Source organism: Periplaneta americana, chromosome 16 (assembly GCF_040183065.1).
Source record: "Periplaneta americana isolate PAMFEO1 chromosome 16, P.americana_PAMFEO1_priV1, whole genome shotgun sequence".
Lineage (NCBI taxonomy): Eukaryota > Metazoa > Arthropoda > Insecta > Blattodea > Blattidae > Periplaneta > Periplaneta americana.
In genome coordinates, this window is record NC_091132.1 from 64,592,210 (window position 1) to 64,600,960 (window position 8,751).

The window sequence follows — 8,751 nt, forward strand, 5'->3', positions numbered from 1 at the left end:
CGTTCAGTTCTGCGTTGTGTAACTTTCTCCATTCTCCTGTAACTTCATCCCTCTTAGCCCCAAATATTTTCCTAAGAACCTTATCCTCAAACATCCTTAATCTCTGTGCTTCTCTCAAAGACAGTGACGCGGCATTTTTCGTGATATTTTGTGTCATTCAAATTTTGAAAATGATCGTTTCTTAAATGGTTAACATCTCCATCTGGCTTTCGATTTTCGAGAAGATGTAACAATTTTACGTCGAAACGTCCCGCCATTTTGCATTGCACTAGTGAACCATTAACAATTTAAAGATGGAAATTTCTATCTCTAAACTAATGATACCTTTACTGGGTCGTTAGAGCTAAAGATGCTTGGTGAGCTATAAAAGTAATTTAATTAACCAGTAAATAAATTAATGGATCATTGAAAACATAGTGAAGCTTGGTGAAATCGGCTATGAATGTTTTGGTATGTAATTTAGAGTGAATGTTTTAAATGTGTGAAAACAGTATAAGTAAATAACAAATTAACAGACATGCTAAAAGTAGTTCTTCATGTTTCAATATCTGTCCCCTGAAATTGTGAAAAAAAGAACTGGTAACCTTATTGTATAATTTTAATGAACCAAATTACATACTGTCCTCAGCTGTGGATTGCCATGATGCTGTCAGTACTCAACAACTAATGCGTCATTACTGAGGCTCCAGGAGTGCCAACTGATGACGCATTCATATTATAGTAGACAAAACATGTTTAGTTACTAAATTTCTAAATCCCGGAGTTCTTTCGTAGAAACCTTGTATTTCCACATGTACAAATTTCCAAAGGTGATTTCGACTTGATTCTTGAAACATATCTTTATAAAATATAAAAATGAAACCTTATCATAATACGATATTTTTCTCTTAATCAGGTGAGAAGACACGACTTATTTTTTTGAACATCGAAGGAGAAGAGGAAACCGAGAAACTTCAGTACCAGTATCATATACGTTTCCTGTTCAGCGCTTTTGATGTTTCCTCCTCCATTGCACTATCTTTCTCACAGAGGGATATGCTCGGAACTTGTGAAATATAGTTTATTCTCTCCTTCTCACAAGCAAGTACTGCAGAAGTTTCTGATATTTTTCTCCTGGTCACAAGTAGGAAGAAATAACGTTGCTTGTTCTTCACACTGCTTTCTTTACACTATCCGTTCTGTCTCTGCCGCTCACAATAGAGATAGCGAACTTTGGTTAGTATTCAGAGCTTGTGTCTTTTGACTCATCTGCGTTACTGTATTGCTTCACAGACACCAGCGAAAGTGAGCATTGTTCCTCTTCAACTTCATGTTACACCTCCTCCCACATAAGACGATTAAGATTCATTATCTCTTGTTCACTTGTGAGTGTAGTGTCAAGAGATATCTTATTCAACTTACGATAGATTGTTGTTTATTCTCCAGTCATTAAATGTTCTGTTCGCAAATAATTAAGATGTAATATAATTTCCGCATCGTGCTTGTGAGCTTTCCTTAACCCTTTTTACAGCGTCTTCCGCTAGGAGGGGTACAGTGGCTGTAGCGTGACGTTCCAGTACGTAACATATTTTGCTAATGTTATTTGCAGTGGCGATTCCTCCATGAGGGATATGAGGATAATCCTACAGTTTAATTTCGTGCCTCTGAGGATAGAAAACATTTTAATTACAGATTTTGATTTTCAATGCATCCCGACGTAATAATTTCCTTTAACCTTCCACTTTCGGTCGTGAGTTGTCGCCACTGCACAGCTCAGAAATAATTTTCGAGGAATCATCCAAATATCTTACAGAAAACGGTATTTCTAGCAGTGAAGTTAGTGGACAGGGAGGGTGCGGAGGGCGGGGTTTGGCTTGAGCTTAACCGCATTTGAGGATATGACCGCGCATCCTAATACTACGACCCTTCTTTCTGGGTGATGGAGACCCTCTTAGAGACTAGAATAAGAATTTTCAAGTACCCTTGTAGCCTTCTTAAATGCAGTTCATTGGTCATTTTAAAAGGATAGAATAAACGAAATAATAAATAATTTAAAATGATATAATATAAAAATAAAATGAATAAAAACAAACATTTATAAAGATAAATAAAATAAGCTATAATAAATACAAGAATTAACAAGACTTTCAGATGACAGGACAGCCGAAAGAATATTTGATCATTTAGAAGAATTTAACTGTAGCAAGAAATTAATTGCGTAAACGTACGACGGAGCATCGGTACATATCGGGCAGTACAATGGCTTAGGAGCATCTTCACAACTGAAAACGAGAGGAGAATCGAACTTTACTACAAATAAATTACCAGTTCCAGAATTGTGAGCCAAAGACTAACATAGGCCTACTTTTATTGATTTTGCATGTTCTATTATTATTATTATTATTATTATTATTATTATTATTATTAATGATATTATATTATTATTAATATTAGTTTCTGTCTTGGTCATCAGTCGTCAATCTCATATCCTACATACAAAAAATATCACGAATCGCCACTGATTATTTGTGCATTTCCTTAATTCTTCAAAGATATAAATATATTTTTAATGAAGTTATATTTAATTTACGAGATGATAAATTCAAATGTAAAGTGTTTCTTCTTACTCTGTGTCTCATATGGTAGATGTAACTACCTACCAATATAGAAGTCCTGTTTAAGAATCCTGACAGTCGAATCTGACGAATTATTACTCAGTCAGGTAGGCCTATTTATATTTACACTAGTGGTGTCATAATATTGATATAATCAGTTACATGGGAGACAAAGGCTAATTGGGATTTCTGGTCTCCTGTCGGGTCAAAAACTCTGATAGTACTGATATTTAACCCTTGCGGTGAATTTCGGTAAAGTCCGGAGGGTCTAATTAGTCAAATCACTCTTCTCACCTCCACGCTGGGGCTCCCTGGGATCTTTTAAGATGCGAAAAAGAGAGTGGTTGCTGAAAGCAACGGAAGCTACCGCATTTATCTTTCCCAATAAAACTGCAAATATGGCATGATGAGTCTTTCCATGGCAAAAGATTCCGGACGTAGAAAAGGCTAAAAAGAAACTGCCTGTTGAAGGATGCATTGGATGTAATGGTGAATCGGTTTGACAGTCCAAATAGGAGGTTCCAAAAATGCCGCACGGTATTTCCGCTGTGAATTCGCATTATTGCAGGCAAGTGTCATGAAAAATATTATGAAATAATCCTCAATGCTGAGTAGAAATACTCTTCCTTCATTTTAATTATATTTTAGGACAAATACACAACAAGATTTTAAAATATAGACCTACTGTACGTACAGCCGAAAAATATTTTTTATAGCATTGTACTTTTCATTCACAAACTCTTCTTATTTAACATTTCATACATTAATTCATAGTTTTCTGTCCAATGGCAGCCTTTCACTGTAAGCTCAGCATTCTCCAATATTTGCTATTTTCTGGCCTTCCTCTTAGTCTCAGCATATGATCCATATATCTTAATGTCGTCTATCATCTGATACCTTCTTCTTTTGATTAGAAACATTTTATAGTTGAAAAACCTCTGATTGAGGTTCTGGCTTATATGTACATCTACTATCAGGCAGTACACCTCACTTGACGAAATGTGTCAGAGGAAGAATAATTGTTTGTATGCATCTGAAGTCTGACTAGTGTAATATGCATCTAATTGGCGATATATGAAATGGAGAGGGAATGAAACTGGCCACTCTACTTCATTATCTCCGGGCCTAGTTTCCTCATAAGTGGCGCATTTTTGGTATCACTTGTGATGTTCAGACCTGTCTTCGGACATTTGACCACAACAAAATGTTGTCAGGTGCCTCCTGCTAGATGTAATGAAAGACTCTGGCAGGTATCATTTCCTCAGAGTTTCTGTGGCTTCAGGCTCAGATAAAATATGACGTGATGTCTCGCCTCTACCGCAAAGAGGATATATTCTCGTCCCCTCTTCGTTGACAATTTTAAGTGCCCTCCAAGCTCCTAGACGAAACTAGGTTAAGCCCAGCCTGCTTTCTTTGCTTCCTCCATAGAGGTATAACTCGGTTCCCCAATTTGTTTTGATCATCGATTGGATATCCAGAACAACCTTATCCATACATTCCCTTCTGTTATTTGCTTGTCTATATCCTTCAGGCGTTTCTTGACTTCTCGCCAGACATTTCGTTTGTTCTTGCAACCTTCCTCAATTATAAATCCCATGCCTATTTCCCCCAACTCTCTGCGTAATCTACCTTCTCAGGTTACTTTATCTCTCCTCTCCAATTCATCCCTTATAACAGACGGCTCTAATAAGCAGTGGCATAGCATGAACAGGGGAAGCTAACTCAAGTTGTCTTTCATGCAATATGAGAAAACGTATTACAAAAATACAGTCTTAAAATAAATAGTAGTCAATTTCAAGTCAGCAGTCGAAGATTGGTTGGAACATCGTAAGTAACACCAATAAAGCTTGACCTCAAATGATACGTAGTAAAATATGATTTCACGTTTTTCCCATATCTCTTAACAAATAGACACGTATACGTATAACATTAGCTCACTCCCTGTCATACTTAGAGAAATCACAATATTAGTATCATTACGTAAGTATGCGTCTGTCTTTTGGTTGTGTCCTTCATTGACAGCAAGGGAGTCGGTCATTTGTTTTTTAAATCACACTTTTATTCGTAAGTCAGTCTTGATAATACAATTGTCCTAAAAAATTCAAGTAAATTAGTGTCAGGAACTGTTGTTTCGCTCATTATTTATTATATCAGCCACAATGCTCACTAACACTTCAACTGAACACAACTGACGAAAAGGGATAACTCGGAAACTACTTATTTTAAATGTTAAAGCTAGCTTCTTGCTAGCCTTGCGACTAGGGTAGTTTAGTTAGAAAGGGATGGAAAATCTGCGGGGTGGATTACACAGTCTGTTTGGAAGCTGGTGTGTGCAGACTTCTTGTTTACTGCTGCATCACAAATCATCCTGAGCTGCCGCATCACAATATCTAACTCGTAAATATAAATTCTATTAAAATTAATAAATAATTTTCTCCATAAACTGCAGGTTTATTATGAAATTATTATTAACTGGAGAAGCTAAGCTTTTTAACTTACATCGACGCTACGCCACTGCTAATAAGAGGCTAGTCAGCTGATAAAGTGTAGAGCAAAGATCTTCGAAAGGTGGCTTACCAGTATGATGAAGGAAGACCTCTAAGTACTGTGCCGGCTGCTTAACTCGCAGGCGGATAGACGGCATTTTGGCATTGCACAGGTTACTGCCTAAATTGTGTCGGGAATACCACGATTCTTTACTTTAAATGATTGCCTAGACCCTTTCCTAGACCCAACTAATCATAAAAAATTTGATTCTAATTTCTGATCGCCGATTTCTTCCTAGTACCCCATGTGCCGGTCTGATTTTAAAGACGTACTAACGCCAAAACTTTTGGTTTAATTGGTGTCTTAGGTGTTGCGAAACCATTGATTCTCCACATACCTACTTTTCACACTGGCAGAAGGAGGGTTAATCAGAATATTAATAAAAACAATCAAAGTCTGATCTCCACTATATCATTGTCAATGAAAGAGGAAGTCAATTAATGACCTACTTTTCTTTTACTTCACGGATTATGTTTTTTCTTCTGCTACGACTTCAAGAATTAATTTTGTCAATCAGGGATCGAAATTTAGTAGCAATTGCAATGCTGTCTAATAACATCACGAGCACCATGCAGGGCAAGTTCGTTAAGCACAATAGCTTATGCATATGAAATTAATACATATTTGCATTTGTCGGAGGAAATCAATCAAATAGAAATAGTGAATATTGACATAATCATGTCAGTCACTAGAATAATTTCGTACGTAAACCCTTGTCTAACCCTTTCATACTGCCAGTTCTGTTATTCTAATCTATTAATCTATTCTACTTTTCGTATGTTATAAAATATACTTGTACTCATAAAAAATCGACTAGCAACATGTATTAAATTTGTATTTGTACAATTTGTATATGATTAGCCATTTTTGGTCGGTAATTTATATATATATATATATATATATATATATATATATATATAAATTATGTATAAAGACCTAATGTGATAGCTAGCAGAGATTAGCCAATATAACAAGTGTTACTATAATAGTGCAACGATAAGAATGTCAGTATTTTGGCTTTGTCCAATGTCAGGGCCCTTTATTTGCTGTTATTTGGCCGCCCTAAGAGCGTGGCTGATACCTGTCGCTATAGTCGAGAAGCGTAGACAACTTAGCTCCTCAGAGTTTACCCGGAGTGCACCATAGGCGATGAATGGATGATGATGATGATGATGATGATGATGATGATAATAATAGTAATAATAATGATAATGATAATAATAATAGTAATGGTAATAATACTAATATTATTATTATACTTTTTATTATTATTATTATTATTATTATTATTATTATTATTACTTATGGTAAATATTTTACAGTTTTGGAGGTTCTAATTTATATCGCAAACGTATCGAATTTATTGCTATAGGTACTTACATGCGTAGTTTCGTGCGCTTGGAGACAGGGGAAAGAGATGGAATAGGAAGATTCTTGTACTGCGTGCATGCACTGTGCAAGACTGCAGTGGCATGTATAGCGAAGAACGGAATGAGTGGGCTCAGTGTCCAAGGTTTAACTACCTCTTTTTCATGCTTGTGTGAACTACTAGAGCAAGGCATTAAAGATGTAGAATTAACAGGAAGGAGTGTCAATAAATAATCGGTAGAGTTTAACATTTAAATGGAAATTTTATTAAGCAAATAATATTATGTTTGATTGTAATACACATACAGCTAATTAAATCTTACAGTTTAAAAATTACAGTAAAAGTCTTAATTTTGGAACTACGTGAAATTCCTTTTGTGTGTAATCCAGAAAAGGAAAGTTCGTATTCTTATTTAGGTGCATATTAAATTATTTCATTTGTGTATGTATTTTGAATAATAGCAGTTCAACAAAATGAATAATTAACGGTAATATCACTCATATTTTCGTAAAGCACTGAATTACGTCACTTTAATGATACTCACTTTTGATTTATCTAGAAAACTTACTTATTACCTGTATGTTTCAATTTTAATTCCAACGTATATTTTGAAGTTTTCCACGATAGTGTTTTTTCTTGTCGTTACAACAAACGGCCGCCACGATTGAAAGTTGATTTTACTTAATTCAGAGTTGTCAACCTAGATAAGTATGTTGAAATATTACAAATTACTGCTCCAGAGTTGTAATGAAAACTGCTGCCTTCTATGTATGCTACAATCATGCATGCTTGTAAAATTCATACGCAAAAGGCAGTGTTAATTAATATACATTATACGAAACAAATCACTGCATTTGAAATGTACTGAACTTTATTTAAACAATTCAAACTTCATTTAACAAAGAAATAAAAATTATTCCAATTGAACACGAAATATTACAAGTACGTGAATCATTCTTACTCCTTCACATTGACGTTGATGGTGAATTTTGTACATTGACCAGACTGCTAACCTTCAATCAGCTGTTCACGTACAGTATATTAAGATTTTTAAAAATATTATTTTCAAAATATACTATCATGCGAGAAAGACTGTACAATTCACGTTTTTAAAGTGCATTACAAAATCTTGTATCGTAATATACTATTAATTTTGGAAGTTATTGCTAGGATATTTAAATTCATTGATCTTTTCAATATTATCCAATTTATTACAACTTCAGCTCTTACTTGAATGCCGTGACTCATTTCTCCTGTTGAAATGATTATGTTGTTTTCTACAAGAATTTGCATTTTTCAATTAAGCAATAATAAACACACTGCATCTCAATACATGAAAATAATAAGTCTGAGAAGATATTCATAACTTCAGAAATGCTGTTTCCTTCGTATCTGTTCGGACCATAGAGATAAGTTTTTATGCAACCCGCAGCACCGGCCATTTGTGTGGAAAATGGTGCGAGTGAAATGTAACAGCTGCGCGGTGCGGAGTATGACATCCATTCTTCCCCGGCTGTGCATCAAGTCGAAGGGCGGTACCTCGCCATTTTTCACGCCCTGCCGGCGCCCTCAGCCGTTTCGACATACTAAAATTTCAAAGTGTTGTACCAGCACATTCAACTGTCAAAGCAGAACAAGAACATTGAAGAATGAACCATACATGTTATAAAACGGAGTTTCTTTTTGTTGAGATGATTTGCACGTGGATGTATGGATTTTAATTAATGTGCTAATATTTAAACTGCAAATGCACAAGAATTTACACCCATAATCTAATGCAATTTTACAACGTTATAATGGATAACATAAATATTTTAAGATGTGAGACTTGACTTTTGAGCGCATAGCTTTTTTTTTACCCAATAGGCCTACTGCAGTCACGGGAACAAAAAATTGCGTATAAGATTAAGAGTGCATGTATCTCAAAAACAAATTAGGATAAAGTTTGTTAATATTGTGATACGAGTAATATTGTGATAGTATTTTTGAGAATTTATTACAATTTTACTGAGCGAGAGAAGGACCGGTTTTGTGCAGAAACTTGTCCACGAACATTCCCTTAATACGTTTACGCAATAAAGCGATCTTCCTCTCGCTCAGTAAAATTGTAACAAATTGTCAAAAAGAAATATCACAATATTACTCGTATCATAATATTACCGACCTTTACTCTTTATCAGGAGCCTGTTATTTACAGCGTTTGACGTTTGAGGTGATCTCACATAAATGCGTACCATTTAG